Genomic DNA, 21,313 nt, shown 5'->3' with positions numbered 1-21,313 from the left:
CCTATGGGAAGCTTTTAAGGTGACACTATGGGGGTATGCATAGGTACCTCAGCGGGGATCCTTAAAGATATTCGTGGCCGATTGTCCAGGATAGAGCGAGAGCTGGAGGCGCTCGAGAAGCAATACTTGAGAGCTCCAGCCACGGACGGATTGGCGCAAATCCATGAGCAGCTAGAAGAATATAGGGCTTTAGCAGACACAGAAGTGAAATGTCTCTCTAAGCGTCATGTGGCCCGAGCTTATGGGGAGGGGGTCAGGCCGGGAAGGAACCTGGCTGAAAAACTGCGCTCCAGGACCGACAACACCCCAATTGATCACATCATTGACTCTAATGGCACGACACACTACACCCCACATGCCATTGTGGAACAATTTCAACAATTTTATTCAGCTGTATATACCACGCGTGGCGGGATGGAGGATGCAGCAATGAATTAATATCTAGAAGACACGGCCTGTGCATGGCTCTCAGACGCTCACAGAGAGTACCTGAGTCAACCCATTGATGAAGCCGACGTTAGAGAAGCTATTTTGTCTCTCCCTAATAGTAAAGCGCCTGGGCCTGATGGCAGAATTTTACAAGGCTTATGCGGATCTCCTTATACCACACTTACTAGAGATGTATGCAGAAGCTCATGAGTCGGGGACTCTCCCTCCCTCCTTGCGTCAGGCCCTAATAATTACCCTCCTTAAAAAAGATAAATCTCCCACGCGCTGTGACTCCTATCGTCCACTGTCATTGATCAACTTGGATGCAAACATTTTAGCAAAGATTCTGGCCACCAAGATACAACCCTTAATGCCACTTCTAGTGCTCCCGGATCAGTCGGGGTTCATTCCAGAGCACTTAACTTCCCACAACCTGCACACTATATTTGCCATGTTCCATGTTCTCAACCCTGACTTGTCGGCTGTTGCAGTTATGTTGGATGCTGCAAAAGCATTTGACTCTATAGAGTGGAGTTATATGATGCACATCTTACATAGAATGGGATTCCCTTATATTTTGACAGGCTGGAAAAAGGTCCTCTATACTGACGCCTCGGCGAGAGTTCGGGTGGGTGGTCTCACTTCGGAGCCTTTCAATATAGAATGTGGTACCAGAAAAGGCTGTCCCCTGTTCCCCCTTCTCTTCGTCCTTGTTCTGGAACCTTTAGCGTGCAAGATTCGGCAAGGGCATAGGGCCGCTGCCCTCAATTTTAATCATAGGCCGGTTGGGATCTCTATGTATGCGGACGATATGGTCCTCTTTGTTCGCGATCCCCAGCTTAACCTATCCCAGATTATACAGGAATATATTAAGTTTGGCTTATTCTCAGGGCTTCAAAGAAACTGGGGGAAATCTGTCATCATTCCTCTGACACTTGCCACGGCCCCACCCCAGGTAGAATACCCACTGGTATGGTCTGTCGACCCGGTCAAATACCTAGGGGTATAGGTACACCGGGATCCCGAGGTGGTGATTAAGGAGAACTATGGTAAGGCATATAACACCCTAGTGCAGCAAGTGGAGCGATGGTCCCGACTGCCGTTGTCGCTGGCTGATCGAATAGCGGTAATAAAAATGGTCATACTTCCTAAGTTTCTGTATCTCTTTTCCAACATCCCAATCCCATTGACAAAACATTTTTTTAAAACAGTACAAACCCAGTTGTTGAGGCTTGTCTGGGGAAATAAGAAACCTAGAATTTGCTGGCTCACGTTAACGCTAACTTATGAAAAAGGAGGGTTCGCTGCTCCAGACTTCTATGTATACTACTTATGCGCGCAGGCCCAGTATGCATACTATTGGTTTAAGTCACACGACTTTGTCCCGCATGTGGCTGTAGAAGATGGAGATGCCCATCCTGTATCGTTGAGGAGCATCAACACACACTCACACAGGCAAACGCCTAGGACTGAGATCAACACAATTGATACCACTGTCGCAGCCTGGCAGGCGATTGGTAGACGGACACACAAACTCCCGCTGTACGCGCCAGCACTGCCTCTCGCTGGACGCGCAGCGTTATCTGTAGTGCAGGAGGGTGGTCCTATCACCGCTCTAAAAGAAGTCGGCATCACACACATGTGCGATCTTTACCCTGGGGGTAAATACATCACAGGTGACGACCTAAATTATATCCAAAATCCCTCCCCACTATTCCTGTACACCTGTTATAGACTGAGGCGTGCCATAAGGGATCATTACACTACTTTTCCGGATGAGCCGGCCACACTTAAGGCGCTACAATTATTGATAGTAGCTCCTACCAGGAAGAAGCTGATCACGAAGTTATACAAGGCGGTGCAGGGGGAAACAGTTCATGGATCAGATAGGAACTTGGAGCGCTGGAATGAAATGATTACTCCGCAGATCACTGAAAGGGAGTGGGAGCAGATTTTCTCACTGACGGGTCGCTTGACATCGAATAGTAATCTGAGAATTATCCACGTTACATTTTTGCATCAAGTGTACTATACTCCTATCAAGTTACATAGAATAGGTCTTAGGGACTCAGACAATTGTAGAAGGTGTGGTCAGGGCGGGGCTGACTTCCTCCATCTGGCATGGCAGTGTGCTTCGGTGTCTAGTTATTGGGAAAATGTCATCACTCTTATACACACTATGATGGGACAGGTAGTACAGTGTACGCCACTGGAGTGTCTTTTAGGTTATGTCCCCCAAATAAAGGTCAATGTGGGAAAATTTGTGAGGGTAGCCCTCTTACTTGCAAAAAGGCGGGTCTTGTTCACGTGGGACAGCAAATTATTTCCAAAAGCTGATATATGGGTAAAAGATTTGGTGTACTGTCGCGAGCAGTTGGACCTATATGCTGAAGAACTACCGCCAACTTCCCGACCCATTGATATCTGGGCTCCATTAAGAGAATATTTATTGACTCACGTTGATGTAGACTCTGTATAGCGGACACTGTGCTTAGCGCTTAATAAGGAATCACGGCACCCGGACTATTCATCTATGGAGTAAGAGCAAAGTAAAACCATATGCAGGTATGCTGAGCACCAATTATTGTAAGGTACCTGTCACTGTTTTTCATTTATTTTTTGGTTCTGTTGTTGATTATATTGAAGAGTATTATTGCATTGTAATATTGGAATGTGTATATCCTGTACGCTAATGCAGACCTCTCAATAAATAAAATAATTAAAAAAATAAAATCCAGACATACTGGTTTTCATAGTGCTGGAACAAAGTAAAAACAAGCAGTCTTTACATACCCAGATCAACCCGTCCTCAAATTGACATTTGTTTGAAGCAGCCCGGCACTCTGGCTGCCCCTCCCTCTGTAACACTGCACAGGAGACCCCCCTCGCTTCTGCTTCAGCTGAGCCATCTCAACTGCTGAAGATTTGTCAGTCAAAACAAAGGCTAAAATAACAGACATGGAAACTTTACTGAAAACGCACATTACAGTAAATTCACAGGCAGACTGTGAAAATTACAGATAGTTGGTCACCCTAGCCGGTGGTGGGTGTTACGATTTGTTTACATGTATTTTTAAAGGGATGTCAACAGAAAGAGGAAAAGTGGGCGGGCTGCAATGCCTCCACAGAAACAGCATTGGAAAGGAAATTAAACGAGCAGGAAACAATTACAAAAGAAGGACAGACACCAAAGACGCAAGTGTTCCAGTCATCCCAGTTGCTGCTCGTTCAGGAATGCAGGCGGTCGTGCTGAGTGCAAGCAGGAACCAGCTACCAGACGGGAGGAGAGGCCATCACACGCTGTACAGTGTGATGGCCAACAAAAACATTCTCTAAGTAAAATCACCACGGAGAGAGCTCAGCACACAAAGGAGGGACATTTCCACAAATGCACCAATTATAAGCCAGCATTTTAAATGCCACACTTAACAGCCAATGGCAATTGGGAGGTGTGGTAAAAGCCATAGAGAGATACAACAGGTCAAAGCTCGACCTCAAAAACAAAGTACAAGTCCCAGAATGCAAGCAAATTAAACTGAACTGTATGAAAAAACACAAAACCGAAATAAGACACCTTGGGAACTCTTGGTAAGCTTTGCCTCATTATGAACTATACCATTTTATTTTGTTGTTCATACTGCATACTGAACTGCTTCTACTCCCACATACATTTTGAAAGAAAAGAATACGTAGAGACAAGTTTAAACTCAACTGAGAAGTATTATGTCTTTCTGTGTGTTAATGTCCACCCACAGCCTTCCACATTTATTCCACAAGTGGGGAGGATTATGGATTATGAAGGCTACATAACTTTGAGGTGGCTTCATGTTAAGTTGGGATCGCCAGCCAATTATATGAAAATCATCAGAGGGAAAAGGGTCTTTGTCTCCGCTCACATGTTGGGAGCCAGGAGTACATGTTTACATTAGGCTGAAGTTGTGTGCTTCCACAAAAAATAGTGCTTGCTCTCCACACAGCTGTGAGTATATTGTTTATTTATGCAGCTGCCTGAGCTTGAATTTTCAGGGTCACACACATGAACTTCTAAAGGTAGTGAGGAGTGGCTTACATAACTAGATCATTTATGATGCTTTTTCCTAGCAGCAGCACAGAAGGGAGGAAGGCAGCATACATGGATTTTTAGGTCTGGCTTGACAGTGCAACTCTCACCTGACCTTTCAGCCTACACCAATATTATTCTAAAGTTCTTTGTTTCCACAGAAATGCATATTTACTCCCATGCTATCTACTTGTAATGCTTCACATTACCAAATAACATTCCTTTAAAGACAGACGTATTGTCATTGCCAATGCTTATTTAAATAAGTGTTCCTTGTAAGTTGGGTGCAGTGTATTTGGAGAAATGTGAAAGTAGACAGGACTTTTCAAATACATTTTGTTTTCAGACCTGCGTCTAGGGCTACTTTGATGTGCTACAATTTAAGCAAAATATGTCTTTATTTGGTAGACTCAATTGCTTATTTAAAACTTGTTTTTTAGCATTTTTAAAGTTTATTTATTGGCAAGAAGTTAACTGTCCTTTAAACATAAATAAAAAACATCAGTCAGTATTTTCTTGCAATCCCTAAGTGATCACTTAACAGTAACAGTGAGAGCTACAATCTACTGCTGGCTATAAAGCAACCCTGCCTTTGCGAAAAAAGCCTGTTGGACTTCCTTGGGGTACATCTGGGCAGTGCGGAAACTCGTAGAGTTCACCGCACAGGACTGAACTTGATCTTATTTTTTTGTTAATCACACACTAAAAAGGTAACATCTATTTGGCCCTTAGTTCGTTCTTTCCCTAAGCCTCCTCCACTCTCAAGAATTCTGGATGAGATAAATCCTATCTCAGGCCCCCTACCCATCCCGGATCCTAGGCCCATGCCACTAAACAACTTCAGTGACACCATCAATGTCAATAGTGAAGTGATATATCCTGTCACCAATAATGCTATCTATGATTGCCATGGTGATTTTATTTGTGACAGCATGTGTTATGTTGTCAAAACAGCTCCCATAGGCTAAGGAATTCAGGGACAACTAGCCAATCCTTTTAACAGTTATAATCCACTTGTTACTAGAACCTCAGAAGCTAGATACTACTGCAAGCTCATTGAATGCCAAGAACTTCCTTGTAAGAATTTGGGACTAGATGTACGAAGCCTTTTTGCATTGGCAAACGGCCCGATTTGCAGCATTGTGACGTTTGCAAACACAAAAAGGCATTTCCAAATGTATTGACCCCAGAGTGCGATTCGGTAAACTGTTACCAAATCCATTCCACTCTACTCCACACCACTCTACGACACGCCACTCTATGCCACTTTACTCTATTCTAAGACACTCTATGACATGCCACTCCACTCTACTCTATGACACTCCACTCTACACCACTCCACTCTATGGCACTTTGCTGCACTCCACTCTAATCTCTGATATGTTACTCCACTCTACACCCCTCTATTCTACGCTCCTCCACTCTATGCCACAACATTCTATGGGACGACATTCTACAACACTCCACTCAATGGCACTTCACTGCACTCTATACTACATCTGTCCACTCAACTCCACTCTATGCCACTCCACTCAATGATACTTTACTCCATTCTACACTAAGCCACTCCACCCTACTCCACTCTACGCCTGCACTCTATGCCATTCCACTCTATACCACTCCACTCTTTGCCACTCTACGACACTCCACTCTACCTCCCTCTATCTATACCACTTCACTCTACTCCACTCTATTCCACTCCACAACACTCTACGCCTCTCCACTCTATGACACTTTACTCCACTCTATGCCACTCCACTCTGCAACACTCTACTCCACACTATGCCACCCTACGACATTCTACACCACTCCCTCTACACCACTCCACTTTACTCCACTCTACTCTATAACATACTACTCTACTCTATGCCAGTCCACTCTACACCACTTTATGCCACTCCACTCTACCCCACTCTATGCCACTTTACTCTACAACACTCAATGTCACTCCACCCTACAATACTACTCCACTCTATGCCACTCTACTCCACTCTACGACACTCCACTCAACAACATTACACTCTATGCCACTCCACTTTAAGACACTCTACTACACTGTACGACACTCTACCACTTCACTGTATGACACTCTTCTCCACTCTATGCCAAACCACTTTATGACAATCTACTCCACTCTACTGCACTGTACACAACTCCTTTTATGCCACTCCAAGTCACTTTACTCCACTCTACGCCACTTCATTCCACTCCACTCTACTCTAATCTACTCCACCCTATGCCACTCCACTCTACAATTGTTACGGGGTTTGAGTCGGCACGTTGTCAGGACAACCATAGAGCGGAACTGCATTCCCCAGAGGCCAGTGCGGCGCATCGTTAGCGTGCTGACGTCACGTCCGGCGCGTTACGCAGTTTCCGGCATCAAGCGCAGTGAAAAGAAGAACGAACGCGCCATGGTGAAGCCGGATATTCCTATTATAGTTCCAGTAAATGCCGTAAGACAGCGAGGGCCAGTCGGCAGGCGGCGGAGGTCGGGTAAGGGTGCACCGGCACCATCAAAGTCTTCTGGTATTACGAGTGTGGAGGTATTGAGCGCAGGGGTACCACTAGCGCTACTAAACAGTATCTGGGTTGTGCCGATCCTAAGTGCTCATGTTCTGGGACATCTCAGAGGAAACTACAAGCGGGGTAAAAACTCATGTTAGTGCCACTCAGGGTTTTGGGATAGCATGAGTGTGTGAGAGCGTGAGAGCAACGCCGTGAGGTAAACGGCTCTGTCGTTGAAGCGAGAGAGCAACGCCGTGAGGTAAACGGCTCTGACTTTGTGAGAGAGAGAGAGAGCGGGAAAATACGCCGTGAGGTAAATGGCTCTGATTTTGAGGAGAGAGAGAGAGCGTGACTAAGGCTCTATTCCGAACACTGGCTCGGACATGGTGAGCTGAGGGAATTTGGAGCTCATATATCTAAAGGGGAAGCACTGATGGCCGAAGCCGGGTTTCGAACCGGCAAATTAGGTGCTAATATTCTTTGGTCGAAACCGTGTTGAGAAACGGTGGATTACATGAACTGAGAAGTTTGTTGGTGCACAAAGAGCAATGAATGCAATTATAGATTGTTTTTTGTGATAGCGCTACCTGTTTTCTGTGGTGTGAATAGACTTTGGGCACAAACAATCCCGAGTAAAACAACAACAGAAAATTGAATTGTACATGACGTTTCAATAAGGTTCAGAGTTATTTTCTTTTACAGGTACTGAAAGATTCCCCACAGGACATATTCCCATGCTATAGTATTTATCCAGAGAGTATGTAGAGATAACGTTTAATAGTGTGTGTTTATGTTTTACAGGTCTCCCTCCCCGCTGTTCCCATCCTTTCCTTCCCTCACTTGATCCGATCTATCTCTTGTGCTGTAATAGCAATCAGAGAGGAAACGATCAAGAGGTGGACCCCTTTTGTGCAACGAACCAACTCCGAGGTGGTCAACGGACTCTACTCGAAGCTATCAGAGCTGACAGAATATCCGGCTCCTTCCTTTTTCACTTCCCGGTTGGTTCGGGGCACATTGGCCACCTTAGATGAGATTTTGGCAGCCTTACAAATAGTACAAACCGAGGTAGCGGCTTCCCGAGCAGAAACAGCGGTATTACAGGAGCGCGTAGAACGGTTACAGCGTAATCCTTTTGATGCAGTCGGGAACCGACCTGTTAGTGGAGGTCCTTGGGTAGGGGGTTCTCCCACTGCGCAGCCCACTCCTTTTACGGTGGAAATACCCACCCCCATTCCCTTAGCCGCACCAGAACGATTCCATGGGGACGAAAAGAAAGTACAGGTATTTCTGACACAAATTATGCTCCATTTCACGTGTCGCCCCAAGTTATTTAGTACCAACCAGGCTAGAGTAGCCTTTCTGATCTCATATTTGGCAGGTGACGCGGCACAATGGGCGGTCCCTTTAGTAAGGAAGGATGATCCCTTATTATATGATTGGGATGGGTTTCGGGAGAAGTTTGAAGGAGTCTTTGACCACAGAGCCCACTCCTATTCTGTGGATAGAGAGTTGTTAGAGTTAAAGCAAGGGAACCGTGAGTTATTGGTATATGTTAATGCTTTTCAGAGATTAGTAGCAGAGACGCATTGGCCAGAAGAAAAGCAAGCTGCAGTCTTTCATCATGGTCTGCGGGATGAGCTGAAGGATGTAATAGCCCAAATTGACCCACAACCCCGATCCTGTGTAGACCTAATCAACCTAGCGAGACGTTTAGATCACCGTCTCTCAGACAGAAGGGGGGACAGAAAGAAATTCGATCGTCCTTTTATGAGGAGTGAGAGAACACGATCACAGGGAGTCTTTTCTGGTCCAGCGGTGGAACCTATGGAAATAGGCACCGTGAGAGCAGCCCTTTCACAGGAAGAAAGGGAATTGAGAAGAAAGCAAGGCCTATGTATGTATTGTGGGAAGAAAGGGCATTATGTAAGAGAATGCTTGGCTAAGCCGAAGACTAAGGAGGGCGGATATGCGCGGGCTACTCCGCTGACAGTATCAAAGACGGAAAACTAACAGGCCCCGGGATTGGGGGAGGAAATTCCATGGGCCAGTATGAAATACCTTCTGTGATAGGCCAGAAAAAACATTTTTTTGTGGGTCTTCAGATATATCTCAAAGGGAAACCGGTAGAAGTAAATGCCCTTTTGGATTCTGGCGCGACAGGAGTCTTTATGGATGAAGAAGTAGTGCAGGATTTGGGTATATCACAAGTTGCTAAGAAACAGTTAGAAAACGTGTTAACGGTGGATGGTAGGAATCTAGTTTCCGGACCCATTGAATTTAGTACCCCTTCCCTTAAGGTCGGGTGTGGGGAGACCCATAGAGAATGGTTGACATTTAATATCATTAAGACACCCATGTATGGGGTAATCTTGGGATTACCATGGTTAACCAAACATAATCCTACCATAAATTGGAGAGATCACAGTTTAGTCTTTGCATCCCCGTTCTGTAATCAATGTTGTATTATGGATAAAAAGTCGACAGAAAATTGTCAGCCGCAGCAGTATACCATAGCTACAGCGGCAGAAAAGGACATCATCTTACCAGACAGGTATAAAGAATATCTAGATGTCTTTAACGAAACGCAGGCTGATCTACTTCCTCCCCATCGCTCTTACGATTGTCAAATAGATCTGGTTCCGGGGGCGGTGGTGCCATGCGGGAGGATCTATGCTTTATCAGAAAGAGAAAATGAACATTTGCGTGACTATCTTGAGAAGTATCAAGCAAATGGGTTTATTAGACCATCAAAGTCCCCAGCAGCGTCGCCACTTTTCTTCATTCCGAAGGCTAACGGCGAGTTGAGGACTTGTATAGACTTTCGAGCCTTGAATAAAGTGACGATCAAGAATAGCTACCCTTTACCATTGATATCGGTCCTGTTGGACCAAGTGAAGAAGGCAGTTATCTATACCAAACTTGATTTAAGGGGCGCTTACCACCTTGTCCGCATGAGACAGGGTGACGAGTGGAAAACGGCTTTTCGCACTAGGTATGGGTTATTCGAATACCAAGTAATGCCGTTTGGGCTATGCAACACGCCTGCAGCATTTCAATTCTTTCTGAACGGAGTGTTGCGAGAGTATTTGGACAGGTTTGCAATAGTCTACATAGACGACATACTCATCTATTCGGAAAACGTTCACAATCACCAACAACACGTAGGGAAAGTGTTAGAGGCATTGAGAGCAAACAATTTGTACTGTAAACTCAGTAAATGTGAGTTCCATGTAGAACAGGTTGAGTTTCTGGGGGTAATGTTGTCAGCACAGGGACAAACCATGGCGGAAAGAAAAGTTTCGGCAGTACAGAATTGGCCAACCCCTACAAACGTAAAAGACGTGCAATCCTTTTTAGGATTTGCCAACTTTTATAGGCGGTTCATTTCTCAATTTTCAGATATAGTGGCCCGATAACCCAACTCCTCCGATAAAAGGTTAAATTCATTTGGACTCCGGAGGCACACAGGGCGTTCGTTCAGCTCAGAGAAGCATTTACAACTGCGCCTGTTCTGGCACACCCTGATCCTGAAAGACCATACTTGGTAGAGGCCGATGCCTCGGAAGTAGCAATTGGTGCCGTACTCTCCCAGAGGGATTCCCAGAATGGGCTTTTACATCCCATCGCTTTCATGTCCAGAAAACTAAGTGGACCAGAGATTAATTACACCATAGCGGAAAAAGAGCTGCTCGCTATAAGAGACGCATTCAAGGAGTGGCGACACTATTTAATGGGGGCCAAACATACTACAACTGTATATTCCGACCATCGGAATCTACAATATATGACATCGGCTCGCCTCCTCTCCCCTCGACAGTTAAGGTGGATGTTATTCTTCGAAGAATTTCGGTTTGTGCTCACCTACAGACCTGGGAGCGCAAACAAAAAGGCAGATGCCCTCTCGCGGCAGGAAAGCACACCAGAGCCCTCTGAACCGATCGCAAGATCCATCATACATCCTGAGCAGGCGATATGCGCGGTGCAATCCGAACAATTCCTCACTAAGGTGAAAGCAGAAATGAGAAAACCAAAATGGCAAAAGTGGATGCTAGACCATAAAGACTGGAAGGTTCGAGAAGGCCTCCCAATGAAAGGGAAACAGTTATTCGTACCTACTCCAAGTTTACGCAAGGAAGCATTACACTGGTGTCATACTTCGCCCACAGCGGGACACAATGGAAGAGTAAAGACCCAAGAAAGACTTCTCAGACAATTCTGGTGGCCCACAATGACCAGCGATGTGAAATTGCTAGTACAAACTTGTCAGGTCTGTATGCAAACCAAACCCGATCGAGGTAAACCTTATGGGTTGCTTAGACCCCTACCTACTCCAGACACACCATGGGAGCACATATCGCTAGATTTCATAGTAGGATTGCCTAAGGATAACGGGTGTACCACGATCTTGGTAGTGATCGATAGTTTGACTAAGATGGGCCACTTTATTGCGTGTTCTAGTCTGCCTACCTCTGGACAAGTGGCCAAACTATTGTTGACTCATGTAGTACGTCTACATGGCCTTCCCAAGACTATCATCACAGACAGAGGCACCCAATTCACGTCACAGTTTTGGAGAGTGTGGTGTTCCGCCTTGCAAATTAATTCCAACATGTCAACTAGTTTTCACCCACAAACAGATGGACAGACGGAGAAGTTAAACCAAACCTTGAAACAATATTTGAAATCCTACGTACAAAGCACTACAGAAACGTGGGTAGAGTGGTTATGGCTAGCTGAAATAGCCTACAATAGTGCTCAACACAGCACCACAAAAATAGCCCCGTTTTTTGCTACCTATGGATTTCACCCCCGGTTCCTACCATTTCTTCTGCCCAAAGACACAAGTAAGGTACCAGAAGTACAAACAAGAATCAAAAGAATCCAAGGAATACTGAAAAACACCCAAAGAAACGTTCAGAAAGCAAAGATCACGTATAAAGCACAAGCAGATAAACATAGGAGGCCCGAACCTTTATATAAGAAAGGTGATGTGGTACGGTTATCAACCACAAATATACGGTTTCGACGCTATAGCATCTTCAACCCTCGATACATTGGTCCTTACAAGATTCTCAAAATAATCAACCCGGTAGCGGTCAAACTAGCATTACCAAATCACATGCGTATTCATCCAGTCTTCCACGTCTCTTTGTTAAAGCCAGCCCACACTCCTGCACACAGACACCCAAAGCCACTTTTCACTGACAATGAACCAGAATACGAAGTACGGGCAGTGGTGGACTCCAAGAAAAGAGGAAGGAAGATATGGTACTTGATATCCTGGAAAGGATACGGACCTGAGGAAGACTCCTGGGAGCCCAAGGAAGCCGTCCACGCTCCGCGACTGATAAAAAGATTCCACACTCTGAATCCCTTAAAACCAAAACCCTGACAACGTCCCTCTGGGGAGGGATGTACTGTTACGGGGTTTGAGTCGGCACGTTGTCAGGACAACCATAGAGCGGAACTGCATTCCCCAGAGGCCAGTGCGGCGCATCGTTAGCGTGCTGACGTCACGTCCGGCGCGTTACGCAGTTTCCGGCATCAAGCGCAGTGAAAAGAAGAACGAACGCACCATGGCGAAGCCGGATATTCCTATTATAGTTCCAGTAAATGCCGTAAGACAGCGAGGGCCAGTCGGCAGGCGGCGGAGGTCGGGTAAGGGTGCACCAGCACCATCAAAGTCTTCTGGTATTACAAGTGTGGAGGTATTGAGCGCGGGGGTACCAATAGCGCTACTAAACAGTATCTGGGTTGTGCCGATCCTAAGTGCTCATGTTCTGGGACATCTCGGAGGAAACTACAAGCGGGGTAAAAACTCATGTTAGTGCCACTCAGGGTTTTGGGATAGCATGAGTGTGTGAGAGCGCGAGAGCAACGCCGTGAGGTAAACGGCTCTGTCGTTGAAGCGAGAGAGCAACGCCGTGAGGTAAACGGCTCTGACTTTGTGAGAGAGAGAGAGAGCGGGAAAAGACGCTGTGAGGTAAACGGCTCTGATTTTGAGGAGAGAGAGAGAGCGTGACTAAGGCTCTATTCCGAACACTGGCTCGGACATGGTGAGCTGAGGGAATTTGGAGCTCATATATCTAAAGGGGAAGCACTGATGGCCGAAGCCGAGTTCGAACCGGCAAATTAAGTGCTAATATTCTTTGGTCGAAACCGTGTTGAGAAACGGTGGATTACATGAACTGAGAAGTTTGTTGGTGCACAAAGAGCAATGAATGCAATTATAGATTGTTTTTTGTGATAGCGCTACCTGTTTTCTGTGGTGTGAATAGACTTTGGGCACAAACAATCCCGAGTAAAACAACAACAGAAAATTGAATTGTACATGACGTTTCAATAAGGTTCAGAGTTATTTTCTTTTACAGGTACTGAAAGATTCCCCACAGGACATATTCCCATGCTATAGTATTTATCCAGAGAGTATGCAGAGATAACGTTTAATAGTGTGTGTTTATGTTTTACAGGTCTCCCTCCCCGCTGTTCCCATCCTTTCCTTCCCTCACTTGATCTGATCTATCTCTTGTGCTGTAATAGCAATCAGAGAGGAAACGATCAAGAGGTGGACCCCTTTTGTGCAACGAACCAACTCCGAGGTGGTCAACGGACTCTACTCGAAGCTATCAGAGCTGACAACAATCCTGTATGCCACTCCACTCTATGGCACTCTACTCCACTCTACATCACTCCACTCTACGCCTTTCCCCTCTTCTCCACAAAACAACACTCTCCTTCCACCACAACACTCTAAGCCACTTTACTTTACTCCAGTCCATGACCCTCCACTAAACACCACTCCACAACGCTCTACGCCACTCCATGACCGTCCACGACACTCCACAACACTCGGCTCTATTACACTCTACTCTATTACACTCCACTCCTCTCCACATCCACAGCACTCTCCTCTATACCACTACCTTGTAGCCAAGCTGAGCAGCAGCCTTGCTGGTGTACAACATGGTTAAAAAAACACTGGCAAAGCCAATGGCTCTTGCTTAGGAAAGACCTATTGACTTTGCCAAAGCACGTTTCCCTTTACCACGGTTTTCCTATCTTTCTCTTCCTTTTGCTTTCTGTCTTTTTTTCTCTTGCTCTGGGTCAAAGTCAGTTGATGAAAATAAGTCCTGGCCCCCATAATTGAGTACCAGTGCCAGCCTCCTGTAAGCACCAATATAAATTAGGCACTATACGGAATACGTTCACTTCCTATGGTAAAAACACTTTAGATCTTATCTGCAGGCTTGAGCAGGAGTTATATGTGGGAATACAGAGGTCTCAAATATCGACAAACAATAAAAATCCACTGCAGAATATATCACCAAGGTAATAATGTATAGGTAAGTATAGAGTTACTATTAATAACACCGCAGAGTAGCAGTTCACACAAAGTAGTTCCCTCTAGAAGGCAGATCACCAGGAGCCTTAAAGTTATAATTTTCTTTATTTCAGGGCAATGCAATAATCTCCCCATTTTACTGACACTGAAAACGTCATGATATGTTAAATGTTTTGCAGTGTTGTTTTCTAATATGTGAATTAATATCTCAATTTATTTGGTGGCCATCCTTACTGTAATCACTATCAGTAGCTATTTTTGTGCAAACGGATAACCGTACATAAATGTGCTGAAATGATGTTTCCGAAGGCTTCTCCCGAAAATTGTGAGCTAAACATATCAAATGCTGAGTTCAACAGTAAACTAAGAAACTGACAATTCGTCAATGCAAGAGAAATAGATTAACATTTTCATTTATTTATATTACTTGTGAGAATGTCCAAAACTTCCGCCGAAGTTTCAATGACAAAGTTATTCGATCAACGGAGCTCTGCCAGCAAACTTGTATCAAGGACTGATTATCGCAGCTAGGCAACATCCTTTTCGCTCACAAAGAGCTAAAATCGACGAATGGGGTTTCCCCGAATTTATTAGGATAGCTTACATGAAGTGAGTCAATCAATGAGCCTCGCACAAGCTCACACAGAACTTCGGCATAGACTGAAGAGTTCTCTAATAAATAAATCCGTGCTCTGCTGAGTACTTAATATTATCTCCCAATGTTTCTTGATTTTTCTTTAATGATGGTTCATTAAGTACAAAAAGCGCACCGGAGCAAAAAAAGTGATTTCACTTTAAAAATACAAGACAAGTTCACAAATATCCACACATATTATCAGTGCTGACATTGGAGGCAAAGGCAGTATTGTACTCTCTGTCCACTTGTAATGGCGCCTTCTAAGAGGAAAGAAGAAATTCATGTGTCATTGAGAATACTACAGTCCTTTGAATAAAACGAAGCAAGATGTCCAATCCTGAGAGTAGTAAGCCATTGAAAATAATACACTTCGGGATGATTTTACCAAAACTTCATTGATAGTGGACAAGGTCGTGTGTTGGTCAGGTTAAAGGATATTCTACTTACGGGCAAACAATATTTCCAAGGAATAACACCTGAATAAGGACCTTGGCACCAGAGCCGTTGCCAACGGAAACAGATAATAACAGCACCATTTATCAAACACCCAGAGATGAGTGACTCTAAAATGCATGTTCTTTACCACCTACCTCATGACAAAGAAAAGAGCTCCTCCTTACATACAGCAGGTGCAGTGCCACTCAGCACCCCCAATTTACAAAACATTTCAGACTTGGTTGATATTTTCCTTCCAGCAAAAACGGAACCAAATGTAACATAACTAGGCAAAACTCCTAAAACACATCAATTCCCACGCAACTGAAGCAATTTTCCAACTACAACTGTAAACACAGAAAACGCCTCATCAAAAAACCTATGACTACCGTGATGGTTCACGTTATACTAGGAATGGCACGCAAGAAATTCATCTTAAGCCAACAATGGTTGGATAAGCGAGATACAATTAGAGAGGAAAAGCTACCAACCGGCGTACAAATTCTCGTTGGTTTGGCAACCAGGATCCGGGCTGGGAGAGTTGGCTTCGACAGTCACTCCGTTACATGCGCTGTACTCCATAAAGAAGAGAACAGGAGACGACGGAGGCAGAAAGGAAAAAGATCGTGAGCTGGAGTTAAACCAATTTTTTAAATCCGCCTCTGTTCCTGCAGACCTTTTAAAGCTCCTTCTTTTGTCTGGCCTGCTCTTACTGTGCATGCACTATGAAGCTGCTGGTGAGGTCATACGCGGTCTATTTTCACCATCCACAGCTTATCGCTTAGAGATGTGCCGGATATTGTCACCTGTCACTTAAGTTCCTGCTGGAACGCCATGAGTATTAGTTTAAAAATAGGGAAACAATTTCTTTCCAAGCTCCCCCTTGCGGTTTTGTAATATGAGAGTCAAACAACGAGAAGTATTTCAGTCCATTGATATGAGGTCTGACACTTAAAATACTGTTCTTATCCGGAACACTAGAGGAAGGCAGCCTCCCTCTCAGTTATCTGTAAGGGTTGAACAAAACGGCAGGCCGGCAGTGTGGGTTTGCACGGACAAGATTCAAAAAGCGACAAATAGAAAGTGAAATCGAGTAAAAGAAGTTAGAGGATAGGTTACTCGTATAAGCATAGTTCTTTGTTTAGTTCCAAATATTTTATTCGTTTTTATAACGGAACACACAAGCATACCAGTAATAAAGTACTGTTGCCATACATATTCAGGTTGGACATAGACATTGATATTACAACATATGATTTACAAGCAACATACTTGAAAGTGATGTACTTCTGATTACTGCAAACCCCTGTGTATGGATTGAGGAGTCATCACATATACTTGGGTATGAGACCTGTGTGAGTGTCATTAGTGTTTATCAGGTGTTTGGTTCTTATGTGATGTATACCATATGCATGTATCACCTTAAAGGTAAAAAACTGGGGAGAGAGGGGCTGGGGTGTCCAGTGGAATGTATGAAACATTAACATGAGTATGTGCCAGGCATGCAATGCCAGGCAAGGCTGAAGCTCAAAGGGCTTGGTGGTTGTCTCAATTCCCAAATTGTTTGGTTGTAATTGTCTCCAGGAAAGATAGAGTAGGACAGTCCTAGTCTGTCTTAATTTAGTATAGTTTCTTAACTATAAAAGTTGTGAGCGTAGGACACCTAACCATGAGACAGGTATCACCATTTGTCAGGTGGACCAGTGAAAATAGTGTGGTAATGATAAGCAGAAACAGTCATGGTTGTGGACATATAGGGCCTGATTATGATGTTGGTGACACCGCCACCGACAGGGAGTCGGTGGTGGTGTCACCAACATCCAGCATAGTGGCACGACTGCCACATTATGATGCGGTCGGGTGGACTGCAGCAGCTGAAGGGACCGACCGACGCTTCCGAAAGGCTCAAGGAGGCTGTTGGGCTGTCGGTCGGATCGTAATCCCTACATTGAAGGCGGTGCCGGCACAGGCACGCTTGTAAGGATAAGGATGTCCCCTTCTGACAGCCTTTCCATGGCTGTCTCACCACCATTGAAAGGCTATCATTAAACGACTTTGGGGGACCCTAGCAGGGCCCCATACACTGTGAACCTCCACTATGTGGCCCTGTGGGCACCAGTGATGCCCATACAAACATCCATGCACCGTGTGGCAGCCTGCCACATGGTGCATGGATCTTTGCTAAATGCTGTTTATCATTGCAGCTTGTGCAACAGCCTTTTCCTGGGCCGCTGCTTAAGAAGCATTGGTAAGCAGCATTTTACGATCCCCTCCACTGCGGTTGCATTGAAAATTGGACTGTCACCCGTACCAGAAATGATGGAGATTGGACGTTTGTCCAACAGCCATCATAATAAGGCCCATAGTTTGAAGGAGACAACAAGAACTTTATTCTGTGTCAGACATAGACTACAACTATACCAGCATCCACCAGTATTTCTTATAACCAGATGGTTCCAACTTTTAACAGAAGGATATTTGGATTTGGATTTATTTATTTTAGTGATTTGTAGAGCCCATGGAAGCCCAAAGGCTTCCCAGCTCTAATAGACTAATACCGTAGAAAGGATATAGGTGGATTAATAATACTGATTGAACAGCCAAGTTTTAATCGACTTCCGGAAGGCTGCTTTAGTTTCCAGAAGTCTAGATTCGCATGGCAGTGAATTCCACAGCTCGGGTGCCAGATGAGTGAAGGATCTGGCTCCCCATCTGGCTCTCCTGATTATGGTAGTTTTTATCAGCCGTTCGAAGTCGGATCTGATGCTTCTGTTTGGGACATAGGGGATCAACAGGTTTTTGACTGTACTCGGGCCCTTGTTGTGTGAAGCTCTATGTGTCATACAGAGTGCCTTGAACTTAATTCTGTCCTCCATCAGGAGCCAGTGCAGCGCTTTTAAATGCGTCCCGGCTGATTCCTGGATTGGGACCTTGCACAGCAGCCTTGTTGCCGCGTTCTTGACCACTTGAAGTCTATTGGTAACATATTTTGGTGGCCCTAGGAAGAGTGAATTTCCATAGTCCAAACATGATGTGACCAGGGAATGGACTACTGTCTTTCTGAGCTGAATCTCTACCTGTTGATATCAAAATATACACTCGCCAAAGAAAGTTCAATTTATCTGGGGTTTAATGGACCTCATTGCGGCATTTGATAGAGTGAACCGTAGTAATTTGTGGGCTCTACTTGTTGAGATAGGTGTCGAGCGTGTAATAATAAGTGTTTTAGTGTCACTATATGCTTACACAACAGCCGTAGTTCGTTTTACTCAGGAGGGAGGGCTTACTGATAATTTTAGGTGTTCAAGAGGTGTGCGTCAAGGGTGCATTCTTGAACCCTTTTTTATTCACACCGCATATTAATGGGCTAGAATTCCATCTGATTTCATTGTACGTGGACACCTCGAGAATAGGCACTAGACCGGTCCCTGTACTGTTATATGCGGACGACGCGGTGCTTGTAGCTCGAACACCCAGAGCACTGCAAGTGTTAACTGATGGATTTTTCTCCTTCATGAACAAGTTAGATTTATCACCCAATTTACTAAATTATTTGTTATGGAAATGGGGTGCCGGGGGACTAGCACAAAAACCTATAAAGCAGGCACTGCTAATTTAGCCAAAGTCCAGACTTTTAGTTATTTTTCTTTTGACGATAAATTAAATTTGAATAGTCTGAAGGAGGAAAAGGTAAAAGACATGAATAAAGCCCTGGCAGCTATTGGTAATTATGTACATAGACTAGGCACATGGTCTCCGGGGGTGATCTTAAAATCATATCAGGCATTTTGTATTTCTAAAGTCATGTATGGAAGTGAGATCTGGGGTTATAAGGCAGTTGAAAAATTACAAACCACCTAAAATACATTTTTAAGATGGATTCTGAAAGTGCCACGGGGAACATTCACATACGCTGTACACAAAGAACAGGGGGTCAAATATATCACAGTCTTAGTTGCAGTTAAGCCCCTGCTCTGCTGGGTAAATGTATGGCCCAACAAAGAGGCTTCTTTTAATCAAGCAGTAATTGTGGATTGCCTTTCCATGGATCATGCATTGAAAATCCCTTGGCTAAGATATAATAAAGATTCATTTAGTGATCTTCGACGACCAGATATATTCATGAATTATGAGAAAGTAAAGAGGGTGGATACAAAGTTAATTAAAGATATATTTTTTAGAAAAAACATTGTCGAGTGTGAAGGTAATAAACTTAAAAAGCCTACAGTAAGATGTCACACTTTATTTAAATCAACGCCAGGTATGGAGCCTTACCTCTCAATTTTAACCAATCGGCATGAGTACTTTTTAATTACCCATTTTAGATTTAATACGCTTCACCACTTAGCTGTCTCCCCTCCTGGTTTTGTAGCATGCACTGAGGACAGGGGGCCTTGTGGCTGCGACAATAGGTCTTCACAGGATATTTAACATTTTGTCTTTTTATGCAAATATTTTTCCCATCCTAGACGACAATTTCTTAAACCCTATTTAAAAGAAATGGGCTTCAGGCAAGCACTTGTTGCCCTTTTGCACTTGCAACTATTGCAAACTGTTCGTACAGTTTATGTTGTTACGCAATTTTTAAGTGTAATGTTAAGATCTAGTAAATCCAGATTTAACTAAGATGGAGAGGGCTACCATGGATTTATGCAACAGCGATAGTTGAAGTAAATGCACAGGAAAATGTTAAGATTTTATGACGGGGGCGGAGCTTGCCACGGACCGAGATGGCTGCGGACTGAGCGAGCTCCTCGTGGACGCCCGACATATCCTATCAAAATCCTGCCAATAACTAATGTAACGAGGTCAAAACGAGAAGGTATTGAGGCGTGAAGGCGTTGCTGACACTCGGATGGTGAGGAAACGTAGGCATACTTGTCTCCCGAGACCAGAAAAGCGATCGGCGTTGCGAGGCCCGGGCGGCGAAAGTGAACCTGCAGCTGCGGCAGCTCGTAAATCTCCGGACCGAGACGCACAGCACGTACGAGGCAGCGCTCAGCAGCGTCACCCGCTGGGGACTGGATGTTGGCCCGGGAAGCTGCGGAGTTGGCGAACCATCTGCAATAAGATACCGGAGCTGCCAGGGCGGTGTGAGGGAGCAGCGACGGAGGTCGTGGCCGGTAAGGGAAGGAAATCCGCCCGGGGGGGAAGATACAGGCCCCGAAGCAAAGAGCATAGTTAAAGCCCGGAACACTGCCTGGGAATCGGCTGGCGGCAGCTGCAGCTACCAGGGGAGAGACTGTAGGGAACACCGCCTCAGGAGGGGGTTGCAGACATGAAGTAAGAGATGATCGCACCGCTGGGAGTGGGGGCCATTACACTGCACAGACTGAACGAAATAGCAATATACCCATGACCTGCGGTTTGCTACACAATCACTCATTTTGTAATGAGGGGGCCTTGCTGAGGCTGAAGGAGGCCCTGAAGAACGGATAGCAAGCAACCCCTAAGTGTGGAGCAAAGGAAGGCTGGGGCAGCTCAAGGGGATGTAATGTGGCCACTGACATGATACAGGGTGTGGCGCGTGACCCCGAAACCCCTTGTGTGCATCGTAGGACCCCCCTGCATTTAGTTTGCAAGCTGAGGAGGAGCATTGCTAGTACCCCCGAGCGCACACATATTGCCTAAATAGACACAGCAACGGCTAGACGGACACAAGGTGGCCCCAATCGCTGAGAGGCGAGCAACACATGGGACCTGGCACGGATGCGCCTAGGAAGCCCATCTTCACCTACCACGTGCATACCGGAATTTGCAACTGGGGTGCAGCGGTCTTATCGCCTGCGGCCCCCTAGGTTTGAAGCTCTCGGAGAGGACACGGTGGGATACAGACGACCCCTGGGTGTGGGAGAAGACGCGCACACCAAAAGACGCACATGACAGCGGGCGGGCGGTG

The 21,313-nt window shown here is 45.2% G+C and overlaps 1 protein-coding gene across 1 annotated transcript in view; it reads right to left on the bottom strand.

Moving 5' to 3' along the window:
* The window catches only part of SYNPO2L (synaptopodin 2 like), a 518,194-nt gene that overhangs the window by 56,214 nt on the left and 440,667 nt on the right, over window positions 1–21,313 (bottom strand). The gene's annotated exons all lie outside the window — the stretch shown is intronic.

Source organism: Triturus cristatus, chromosome 1_2 (genome assembly GCF_964204655.1).
Source record: "Triturus cristatus chromosome 1_2, aTriCri1.1, whole genome shotgun sequence".
Classification (NCBI taxonomy): Eukaryota; Metazoa; Chordata; class Amphibia; order Caudata; family Salamandridae; genus Triturus; species Triturus cristatus.
The sequence above is the reverse complement of the archived record's forward strand: the minus strand, read 5'-3'. Positions and strand labels throughout refer to the sequence as shown.